The sequence below is a fragment of the Filicampus tigris genome, chromosome 4, assembly GCF_054856515.1.
Source record: "Filicampus tigris isolate MCC_2025a chromosome 4, RoL_Ftig_1.0, whole genome shotgun sequence".
NCBI lineage: Eukaryota > Metazoa > Chordata > Actinopteri > Syngnathiformes > Syngnathidae > Filicampus > Filicampus tigris.
In genome coordinates this window covers 16,971,547-16,983,270 of record NC_141220.1, presented here as the reverse complement: position 1 = coordinate 16,983,270, position 11,724 = coordinate 16,971,547, and the positions used below count along the sequence as shown (strand labels likewise).

The following is an 11,724-nucleotide window of genomic DNA, read 5'->3' as shown; positions in this document are numbered from 1 at the left end:
TGACAGCCAGTATTAGCCTTTATTGAAACCATGGCTTTTTAAAACCATGGTAAACCGCCAAACCGGGAATCTAACCATGCCTAGTTGAAAGTAATCCAAATTGGGTCAAGCACTAAATTAAGCCTCATTCATTCATGAGTGCCAAATATAAAAAATGGCATTGGTACTCTATAGGTTTTTGACAGTCTTGTACATTACCTTAAGTCTGCATATTCTCAATGCTTTCACACTTCTGTCTTTCATTTATTGTTTTATTTCCCCGCTGACAAACTGCGCACTGTCTGGGCCCAACTTTTATTTCTTTTTCTTTCGAACAGCCACGCCAGGCGATCAAACGTGACTACAGCCAGGCTTCAATGTCAGAATGCAGGTGGAGCGGAGACGTGGGCATTCCTCAATGTGGCCAAACCACTGCGGCCCACTCGCTGTCAAAACAAAACAAAAAAAAAAATCACACAATGGAATGTTTCCATCGCCGATGTTTCCCACACAACATGTTAAGGGTGTGCTTCATGCAAAGTGATGGTCATTTTTGTGTCTAGTTCCTTTTAAAAGTCAAGAAAGGATCGCTGACTGAAAATGAACCTTGTGGATGTTTTGATGAGGATCTCTCTTCACTCTTAAGTGAGGTGCATACAGGTGTTTAACATCTTAACTGATTTTTAAAATGTGAGAGCCCACAAATGACGAGGAAATCATATCTTCAAAACGGACACAGGGAGAAGTGCGGCATCCTCCACTTGGTTTAAAGTGCACGTCAAGACATTTTACAGCTCTCTGGAATGGAAAGACGCATAGCTCATCTCCCTCACAAAGGGTCCCTACAAGTCTCCACCGTCTCTGCTGCCTCTCTGCCTTATTCACAGTGAGAGAAAGAGTCACAGCCCATATATGGACACATATACGAAAGAGTTTCTCTCAGCATGCAAACACGGAAACGTCTCTTCCCCGTGACACCAGAAGTAAATGATTGAGAGCAAATATTTAAAGGGACTTGTCAACAAGATGCTGTGCTCCTGTGAGATACAACACCAGTGTGCGCGTGCTGCAATAATTGACTGGAAGAGGTGGGAACTCGGTTGCCAAGTACAAAGGATAGTAAGTGTTTGGGACAGTGGTCGGCAGGCAGGGTGAGCAAGGCTTTCTCCAAAACACTGTAAGAAGCACTATCCTGCACTCACAGTGCAATATTTGTCAAGGCTCAAAATTTTTTTTTTTTTTGTTGAACAGTTTTGCGAATCAATGACTTAATTTGAGGAGCATTTTTCTAATTTGGTGGACTATTTCTTTCTTTTGTAGGTTAATCACAGCGACCTGAGGCAAGGGTTTTATTAAACAATAAAAATATGACAAATTGACAATATAACAAATGAACAACTGGTTTTGCTTTTTTTCATACAATCGAGAGTTTTTATTTCTTAAATTCAAACTGTGTATAACAGCAAACTGTATTTTCTTGTCCAGAAGCAAAGAGAAATGAGTTTTTAAAAAAGAAAGAAAAATCAATTCTAGAAAGATCAATTCTACTGTAATATAATTTGAGTTTATTTATTGTGCCGACCTCAAAAAAGTCAAAATCCCAACTCAGGACTCAATTGTGTGAACAAACAAATACATTTATGAATTATAAATATTTTACTCCTTATATATTAATATATATTTAACCTTACAGGCCACTCCTCCTTGCTGACATACAGCTAGTGTATCATAATTACGGTAATTCATTTCCGGTTACGGTTGTGTTTAGCGAGTAGATTTTTTTTTCTTGTTCACTGTTGAATATTCACCGCTTTAATGCGTTTTCAGCCAGACGTGTGAAACGTGGATGTGATCACTCCAAGCACTTAATTCCAGTGTTGAACGCGCTAGCCGAGTCAGTCTTAGGTTAGCTTAGCAATTACCATGGCTCCTCCGTCTGTTCTCGTCATTCCTTCGGGAGAACAATGCTTGTCAGATGTGTGACTTATTCGCCGCCATGGAGGTGATGATTAGTGATACTTACTTAGGAGGGTGTTCCCAATGTGTTTAGCCATACTGGTGACCAGCGAAGCTTGTTGCCAGCTAGCTGGTTGTGGCGTTAGCAACACTGAGCTTGCCTCGACCGCCGATGTCTTCTGCATAGGTGACGTAAACGCAGTGTGGCAACGTTAACATGCCTGTGTCTAGCCCAGCGAAGCTTTTTGGGACAGTGTCCGAGGTTCGGAAAAACTGTTTTGCGATTTAATGTGTTTTAATGAGGCGCAAAATGCTAATTTTGAACGCAAACTGCGAAAGGGAAACTCCTTATTTCGAGCCTTGTTGATTGTATTCATTTATTTCCAACATGTCTATTATCTTAATTTCGTTGCGTTACTGTTACCAGTACATGAAGATGTTAGGTTAGGCATGTGTTGCCGTGGAATCTGCCATGCTGGCCCTTCTGAATAAATAGAATTGGATGATGTGCTTGGACTATATTATCAATGGGTTTCTTTAAGCAATCAGATTTCAAATTGTTCTTGGATGTTATAATCTTTTTCCATTTCCTGATTTATTAGAGCAAAACTCGTTTTAGCCATCTTGGACTACCACAACACTAGGCTTCACAAAATCAAGGATATCTGACCCAATCAGCGAGTTAAAAAAAACAACAAAAAAACGTGTTTATTAGCTGTACATTTGACTCCCACTATTCGCAGGCAATAGGGACCAGGCCAGTTCACGAATAGCCAAAATTTGCGTATAATTGACGCCCGTTGAAATGCATTGAGAGGGGGGGGGAAGATTAATCCCTAAAAATTCAGCTAAAATAAATGATAAACATTCAATACATGGAAAAAAAATATTTAAAATATTAGTTAGGTTTTTGTTTTTTGTTTTTTTTATCCGACTGTACAGGATATGCTGAGAACCTTGGATTATTAACGATGGCAGTACAGAATGTCCCTGGCCTGGAGTGAACGAGATTGTTTGCTGTAACGTTTTACTTATTTTAGTGACATCATTGATTGTTAGGCAAATTATGGAAATAGAACAAATCACCGATTTCACATAAAATGCAAAATATTTGCTGATCTAATCCAGATCTGATAAGGTTTATATATATTGTTAGAGTTTTGTAGGTCTCGAGTCCATAAGCCCAATTAGCAATTTACAAAACAACTACTTACTCAATGCGTGTTCGTTTTATCTTTCAAGAAGGTATCCAATATAAATAAAGACTCGCACAAATCGATTGAATTTTCTTGGCAGTTTTCTTTACCATCTCTGAAGTTCAGGAATCATATAATGATCAGATCTGGGCAGCTTTTCCATCCTCGCGAATGCTCTCACCTGAGATGGGCGAGGGCAGAAAAGGGGCCCGGTCTAACATGCAGCCCTCACATTTATACTCTTCAAAATCGAAACATAATGTGACTTGGTCTCCTCCCTGGCTCGCCCTGCCTATGGGGCTGATCTTCACCAGCTGGTCCCGTGCTCAGATCAGGGCACACTGACTTTGAATTGATTATGCGATGTGTAATTCCCAATTTGGTTTTTGGTTAACCTGTTGGCCAATATAAAGCCATTCTTATAGATTCAGATCCTTCAATATACAAGATTTATATATATAAATGTGATAAGATGTGCTTTGTTTATCTCTTTAAAATGCATTATCTTTATTTTCACCTCTTTCTTGCCCGTCCCTGCATATAAATAACACACAAAATACATGTTTTTCTAACCCACTCAGTCAGGTCTAGAATTTAATTTTCTGCCAGAATTCCAAAGTGCTGCATGAATTCTAAATGAATCATGACAGTTCCCCTCCAGTAGAACACTCCCTCCTCCCCAATCCCCCCATTCCTCCACTTATTCCAGTACTCTCAGTCAAATCGAGTGAGCAGTATCAGATATGGCCGACATTCCTGCTTCTCGGTGTGTCCCCATCTGTTGGGGAGGAACACAAACAAACAGTGTGGGCGGAGTCCTCCCCAACCCCCACCCCTCCAGAGGCCACAAATATTTCACCATCATGACCTCTCGCCACATTTTGTGACTGCAAAATTGGCAACATTCACTTTGGGTCTTGTTACTAGCAAGCTAAGCCTTTTTTGTTTTGTTGTGCTTTTTTTCTGTCCACTCTATCGTGTAGTTACAACCAAAGCTGTGTTGTACTACAACACATTTGACTTAATATGAACTATATAAAAATTATAAAATATAAAAATTGACTAAACTAAAATATAAATAAATTCCTGGGATTGAATGGCTGGACTGTAAAAAGACATACATTTTTCATGGCAGTGAATGACTTAATAGGGTCTCAAATTATAACCCGATGGTCAAATTGAAAAGTACACACCGCGACCCAAATAAACACCTCCTCATGGCAATAAGTGTCATTACCTCAGATGATAGACGCTGATGCTTGCAAACAGTCATTTACGTGTTAAGTGCTTAGCCCATTTGAACTTTATTGACTCTGTTTGCTAACCATAACAATGGCACCAACCTACACATACATTCAGTTGCCTCAGTAAATTAGCTTGCGGGGACTTGAATTGACATGTCTTGCAAGCATTCTTATTATTACTTTGTTAAATGTTTTGGAATATATACACTTGTAATATAACACTCTTGGAAACTCAGCATTTTTTCTGTGTGTGTGTATATACCTATAATAATACACGTGACGGTCACGTATTTTATATTATGATGACAAGAACTATAGAAAATGCATGGATGAATGGATGGCTGCATTACACTGTACAAATAAAGGCCTTCCCCCCAATAAAAGTCTGAATTATAATATACATCTGCTCCGCTCTGCAGTTGATAAACTAAAGCATATTTTAATGGTATCTGTACCTTTTCGATCTCTCCAAAAGGTACAGTTACTTTGAGTCCAATCATTAACACTATATTAGCATGAATTGTACCATATGGCTAAGTAATGTACTCCTAGGGTGGCCATATGTATTCCTGTTTCTGTCAGTGAGCCTTTACATTGTCTTGGCAGGATGCTTCAAATAGAGCGTGCCCATGAAACCAAAACTGGATCTCTTGTTCTTTATTCTTGGCATGCCAAAAAATCCACTGAACAGTGTGAGGGATGACAGATCGTCTCATTTAACGGCATTTCACTTGTACCGTGCTAAAAATCTTGGCAGATTCTCAATGTCTTCAATGGAGCACCTGCAGAGGAAGAATCTGACCTTCTAAGCAAAGGAATTTAACTCCTAAAAGGTGCAAATCTGCAAACTTGATAAGTAGAATAGAGAACTGGAACTGAACTGAATAACAGTAGCGGCGCACAACTAGAATGATGTCAAAGACTCGAAAAAAATCCTCCTACAGTGTGTACAGTACCAGGCAACGACACTGAACAGTGTTCTTTGTGAGTTACACCTTTAATGACAGATTCATTCTTCACCATGCAGTATTGTGTGTCACAGCCTTGTTGCAACACTCCAGCAGGTCCCAGTTACCCTCACTTACAGCCAAGTACAGCTCCCAATCTATTTAAATGGATCATCACTTTGATTAAACCACACCGCATCCCTGACCCAGCAAGGTTTGAGTTACAGCTTCGGGCTATGACACGCACTCCGATTATGCGCCGCCTAATGGTTATGACCCTGCATGGCGCTATCTAATTCCAGAGTATCTGTATATATATATATATCTGGAGCAGGTCTGCACAAATCATCAGATGGCATCTAAAGGGGAGATTGCCAAGATAGTGCTTCACTGCGCGAGAGACTTCAGTATCCCTTCAAAGCCTGGCCTCAGGTCCACTTTGGTGGATATTAGCTAACGTAATGTCTGAATTCTTCAGAATGAATTCTTTCTGTGCAAGCATGATTTGAAGATACCTCGGTTTAGTGGAGCTCACTCACTTACTCACTTTCTTACTTACTTCTTCATGTAGAAAAAGATTATAATCATTTGGATTATTTTTTATTTAAAAAAAAAATAAAAATGAAAATTGGGTTGTTTTGTATAAAACAATCCAAAAAGTTGGGATTTATTGACCCAAATCGTAGATGGACACATTTTTTATTTTTTTAGCAGAGCTGGGCATTTTACTAAAAAATTGCGGTCCTTTGATCACCTTCTGCCAACAGCTGGGATACCCTTCCGCCGTCCATCCGTCCGCCATTTTGTGTAGTAATAGTATATTATTCGACTATCATTCGAAACAGGTTTCCGTTAGCGTTTCCGGCTACCAACTTAGACAAAACGAAAAACTCACATGGAAGCATGAAAGCCTCACCGTGGCTGGACAAAAAAACGGCTCCTTTTAGGACCTTCTAAGACCTTTTTTTGTATTATATACCTTTCAGGACCATTCCACGGTGAGTCTTTTGTTTCAAATATCGCTCAGCGGGGGTGGGTAATAGACGGGAAAAAATGGGCTTCCGACTACGCTTAGTCGGACTAGTTGTTTAAGTTAGGCGGATAGGCGGACCGGGGCAAGTTTTAGCATCAGAAAAGTGAACTGTACATCATTAGCTAGCTTTAGCTTTGCGGCAGAGCAGCTAACAAACACAACTTTATTTGCAGAGGATAATATACCAATCAAATAGTCCTTTTTAATAACAAATTACACCTCTTGAAAAACAAAACCAATGTCATTGGAACGATTTAGCGGTACTGTTAGAATGATTGACATCTACTCGCAGTCTCTTAAATTGCAGCCAATGACAGTACAGTCCGACCTCGTGGACATGATCAGGGAAAAGACAACACGAAGGTCCAATATAAAATGTGAGTAAAAAAGTGTGTATTTTTTCACTTTCATGTCCATTGGCGACATATTCTGGCGTGACTTGTACACACTGTCACTCTTACAGCCTTGTTTACGGCCGCCACCATTTCTTTAAATACGTGACGTGGCCTTATTTATCGGGCTCACTCTTACGCTCTTAACTATCTGACATTGTGGGGAAGTGAAGATGAGGTGAATATGCATTGGGCTCATTTACAAGCACCTGTCAAACGCAGCTGTTGCCTCTCTTAAACAACCGGTTCAAACTACAGAGACTATCTGGGCCCGGATCAGGGGCTTCCGCATGCCTGACGGGTCCACAACATGCAACAGTTGTCTGGTGGTAAGTGGCTGTTGTTCACTGCCAGTGACATTGTAACAAGTAGGGAAGCTCTTTGCTTGACTGAATGACTGCAAGCATTGGGCTGGAATCCAATCATTTAAATGCAGCTACATTTACACACACCGGACACAACATTTGGGTACAACAAAAACTACACAAACCAAGTCGTGTGAACATTTATTCAATATCCTTTAAACCTCATCTTTAGGTCCATATACTTGTACACCCTTTTCCCTCACAAGCAAGATAAATCAACTCCCAAGTAGAATGACTAGGGCGACCTAGGTAGCACAATCAGAGCCTGTCATAGTAGTAATGTTTTTTTCACACATTTTGAATATTTGTTCAATATCAGCCTCAGGTCCTTATACTAGTATACTCTCTCTTCACTTGTAAGACAATTCATTTTTCTACACTTTAAAAAAACCAAAAACAACAACAAAAACTCACAACTTGTATTTTATGGGGCTAAAACAGTAATTTAAGTTGAAACAACTTTGAAATATAAAATATTGACATGTATGGCTACAATGTTACTTAGCACAACAAAGCAAGCAAGTTGTTTGTTCCAGAATCATTTGCTGAGTTGTGTTTCCTTATATCTTTAAGTTAGGGGGACAACATAATGGACAATAGTTCTGTAAACTTCCTTTGTTGTCAGATGCGGGAAAGACATTTTTCACAACAGCAAAACTTCATTTAGTTGAACTGCCCAATTTAAAATTTGATCAAACTTTGTTGCCTTGAAATTTTGAGCTCAGCCAACTTTCTGGGTAAACTTGTGCAGATGTCAACTCGTGCACAATAATAACGAAGTTGGTCCTTTATTTCGCCTTAGTCATCCTAGTACACTGTCAAAAAAATGTTGGGTTGAACTCAAAATTTCAAAACAAAAGAAACTTTTGAGTTGTTCAATTCAACTACGGTAAATGTTTTAAGTTTTGCTCTTGTGAAAATTGGCTTTCCTGCATTTCAAAACAAAGAAATAAGAGTTTACAAAATAGTTGTCCCTTTCATTGAACCCCAAAAAAGATAAAGATATGACTGTGTAAAAACAACATGCTCGCTTTGTTGCCATAAATGTTAGAAATTTATATTAAAAAAAAATCAAATTTAAATTACTGTATATAGGCTAAAAAAAACATATACACGTTGTGTTTTTTCATTGTAGTGCACAGAAATGTCATACTGAAGTAGAAGGCAGTAGTGGAGAAAAGTTACTGGTAAGATACCGGTAATTGTTCTGCTAGCTCTCACTAGTGAGGACAAAGAGAGTGAGTATTAGTACCTGAACTTAAGCTGATATTGAAGAAATGATCAAAAGTCTTTCCATATAGACCTGTATCAAAACAGTCACAACTACCACAATAGTAACAATACTGTTGAATTCATTTTAAAAATAATTCCAAAGTTTGATGAAGCTCTTGTACACACTGGGAGAAACATGGAAGCATTGAACAATAGGAAAGATTTGGGACTTTTGTCATCAAAACAACTTCATTGAGCCTGAGTGCTATTTTTACCGTGCTAAGATGTCAACGGGGAAATAACATAATGGATCTTATTTTCATTCCCAAAATGCCACTGATAATCCGGCTCGCTACGACAAACCTTCCCCTGAGTGCGATAAGGGAAAATACCGTTTGAGATGATTAGGATCACATTACAAATCCTGAGGAAGAGAGCTTTTAGGCATTCCTTGAGATATACTAGAGTATCCGCATTAGTGCTTCATGTTATTTTACAGGACTCAACTATTGACAAGTATGCATACGAACAACAGTTACATATTCATTACAAAAAAATCATCGGGTTGTTTACAGATTCACACTATGTATCATCTTTTAGATATCATAATCTGATCTTTTCTTCTCTGTAGGTGGATAATAGTGACTTGTTTGAAGGTGGAATAAGCGACGATACCTTAAGATTGTCTGAAAGGTGACACTTAATTGAGACTGCGATCCAACATGAGAAGAAAATGATATCACATTTACAAGCAGTGCCAATCACCATTAAACAAATGCCTCACTGTTAGAACAAGATGGCGTGTAGATTATCAAGATTGCTTTCTATTATTGCAAAGGTCAGTCAACCATAAATCTCAATGGCAAAGATGAGCCCCGGAAGTCTTCTAATCATTTCCTACATAATGGAACATTTCTGGAGGCTTCTTTGATTCTGCGAGTAGTCATTTGCCAGGCGTGTAGACAATAATGTATAAAACCCAGGGAAGCCTGAAGAAGACAAGAATTATTTTAAGAGACATATCTAATGGCATTGGACCTTGGACACTTGGCACCCAAGCTCGGATGCATATTACAGACCAAGGCAGGTGCATGAAAGAGAAGGCGATCCTAAAAATATCCAAAGTATCTTTGTAAAGATTATAGAAGACACTAGTATGTCCTTGGTCCACACCCTCCTGGGACTGGAGGCCTGCTTTTTAATGAGACACTTTCATTTTAAGTACTATTCAGTAAAAGATACAGTATTTATAAAGATTCATATTATACACATCCGATCTAATGAGAGCCCAAACAAGACTTATCAAAAAATTATGCTTTTAAGATTATGATTCTCACTTCTATTAGATTTTTTTAAATTAGTTTATATGGGTTTAGTTTAGTTTAGTTTAGTTTAGTTTAGTTTAGTTTAGTTTAGTATGAAGTTCAAATAGAAATAATAAAAGCTGGTAACAAAACAAACAAAAAGCATATAAACAAACCAATTAAAATGTCTGAAAAGGACCATTAAATATAAGATCTTACAGTACTACACTACAGCTGTTTCTTATCATGTGCTTTCCTCATTAAATTACATTACGCAACGTTCTTCCTAACCTTTTCAGCTCAACAACTACACAGTATGTACAGTATGTGAGCCCAAACAAAGCATATTTTGCATTGCCATAACATTGACATTTAACTTGATAATAAGGATGAAACTGAAGTTCATTATGAACACAGCAAATTGGTGAGCAATAAACCAAAATTGTAAAATTTCATTTATTTATATGTTATAATTGAAGACCCAGTAAAAACTGGTCTTAGGTCTGGAGCTAACTATTGGAAAATAATCTTTGAGAGGATAGCATTGTGGATTGAATTTGGGTGGCCTGAAGAGCTGAAGCTGGTTGCCATTTTGCAAGTCAATTTAATGTAACATTCTTGGAAAACATCGGTGGAGGCTGGATGGCTTGGTGGGTAACACTGCTGACTTTGAACTCAGGGATACAAAGGGGCTCAGGGCAAATTGGCCCACTCATGTAAAATGGGTGGGTTGCATCAGGAATGGCATCTGGTGTAAGAACTGTGCCAATAATATGCAAGTCACTTGCTGTGGCAAACACTGACAATGAACCCTGAAAATGTTGGTATTAAAATGAGTATTATTTTGTAACCACAGCTATACTGAGAACCTGGTTACCCATTTATTACAAGCTTCAACCCAACAGTATGGGTAGTTTTTAACCCTTGTTGGTTAAATAACCCAACATTGGCTCGGTCCGTTTTGGGCCCAGCGCTGGGTTAGCTGTTTCACCAAGTTTGGGTTACATTTTACCCAGCAGTTTTAAGAGTAGGAGGTGGATGGATGGTCCGTATTTTTCTGACTACATATAAGTCGCTCCGTAGTATAAGTTGCATCAGTCAAAAAAAATGCATAATAAAGGAGGAAAAAAAAGTCGGTTTGGAGTATAAGTCGCATTTTGGGGGAGAATTTATTTTACAGAAACCGAAACCACGAACCTTGGACTCAAACGCAAAATCGTTGTCACCTAATCGTGTTGATGGTAGAAATGAGTTCCGATGAGTTGGATTCGAAACTTCCGCTTATAACTACGGAAATGTTTTTCTTCTTAGTTTAAAATGGCTTACCTTGACTAGAATCTTGTATCCTATTCTGTTCTTGTAGTGGCAGTAATGCACCAAAGTTTTTTTGCCAACCGTTTGCCGTATCGCTAGTTTAGCGTACGGCATCTGCCACAGCGAGGATTTATTTTTTACAGTACCAAAAGGCACAATAACCGACCAGGATTTTACCTTAACGTGACTTTTGGCTGCCAGTCTGACCTCTGATTTCAATAAATAAAAGTCGCATCTGACTATACTGCAAGTCGCAGGACCAATAAAAGTATGAAAACAAAGTGTGACGCATAGTCCGAAAAATATGGCACAACCACAATGATGATTATTGTAATATCTCTCTAATAGTGTTACTCAAAAGCAAGTTTTCATTTTTATCTTAGTAAATCCAAGTCTTCTTGTAATGGACCTCTATAGACTGTTCAGATGTCTAAATGTTGTGGCTAATGTTTAAAGAGCCAGATGAACCCGAGGCTTGGTGACAAGTTGAAGTGCGTCTGCTTGAGTCAAACACACAACACACACACAGTTTACAAGGAGGATTTCCTGTCGGTTATCAGGTGAAAATCCTCATCATCATACAGAACAATTGTCCTGAGGATGGGCTTGGTCATTATACGAAGCTTCTTTCCTTGGCTGAGCCACGGCAGCCACCCACCCAAACACACGCACACCCACCCCCACACACACACACACACACACACACACACAGGCATACACCCAGACAGGCACTGTATGTTTTTAAAAGCGTGCTGCAGTTGCTTGTGGTCCAAAAGTCAGAC

At 38.8% G+C, this 11,724-nt stretch overlaps 1 long non-coding RNA gene across 1 annotated transcript; it reads right to left on the bottom strand.

The window, feature by feature from the left end:
• LOC147148704 (uncharacterized) lies at positions 1-2,204 on the bottom strand. Its single transcript, XR_015086606.1, has 2 exons — positions 2,003-2,204; positions 1-425 (listed from the first exon to the last, which is right to left on the bottom strand). It is a non-coding gene; the product is annotated as an uncharacterized LOC147148704 (long non-coding RNA).
• Positions 2,205-11,724: the final 9,520 nt, after the last annotated feature.